We start from the raw sequence: 492 nt of genomic DNA on the forward strand, positions 1-492 counted from the left end.
CTTCACCACTCACGAAGCTTTCTCTCTGCAGGTGGGGACCAGGGGCTTGAACTTGGGTCCTTGTGCATTGTAATGTGCACTCAACCAGGTGTGCCACCACCTAACCCCTAAGCCCCACTTTCTCTTCCAGCAGAATCTTATGGCTGCAGACTTAGGGCAAGGGTTGAATTTCACAAGCCCCACCACTCTAGGAAGCCTGAGACCCTGGCTGGATTGAGGAAAACTGACAAGCGGAGCAACCTCCTCTCCCTGGGCCGTCTCACCTCTCCCTACCTGAATACCGGTGCCGGGCAGCTGGTCCTTGCCTCTTTCCTGCACAGAACCAAGCAACAGGGATGTGACAGGTCTGTCCCCTATGTCTTGGAGCTTTTGTCAGTGGAAAGGGAGGTGGCTGCATCTCTGACACGAGAGAAGACGGGTGGAATTAATGATCAGTCTGACACTGCAGAAAAATATTAGCCCATGTGTTTGGATGCTCTGTTTCCACAGTTG

This window comes from Erinaceus europaeus, chromosome 2 (assembly GCF_950295315.1).
Source record: "Erinaceus europaeus chromosome 2, mEriEur2.1, whole genome shotgun sequence".
In the NCBI taxonomy this organism is placed as follows: Eukaryota; Metazoa; Chordata; class Mammalia; order Eulipotyphla; family Erinaceidae; genus Erinaceus; species Erinaceus europaeus.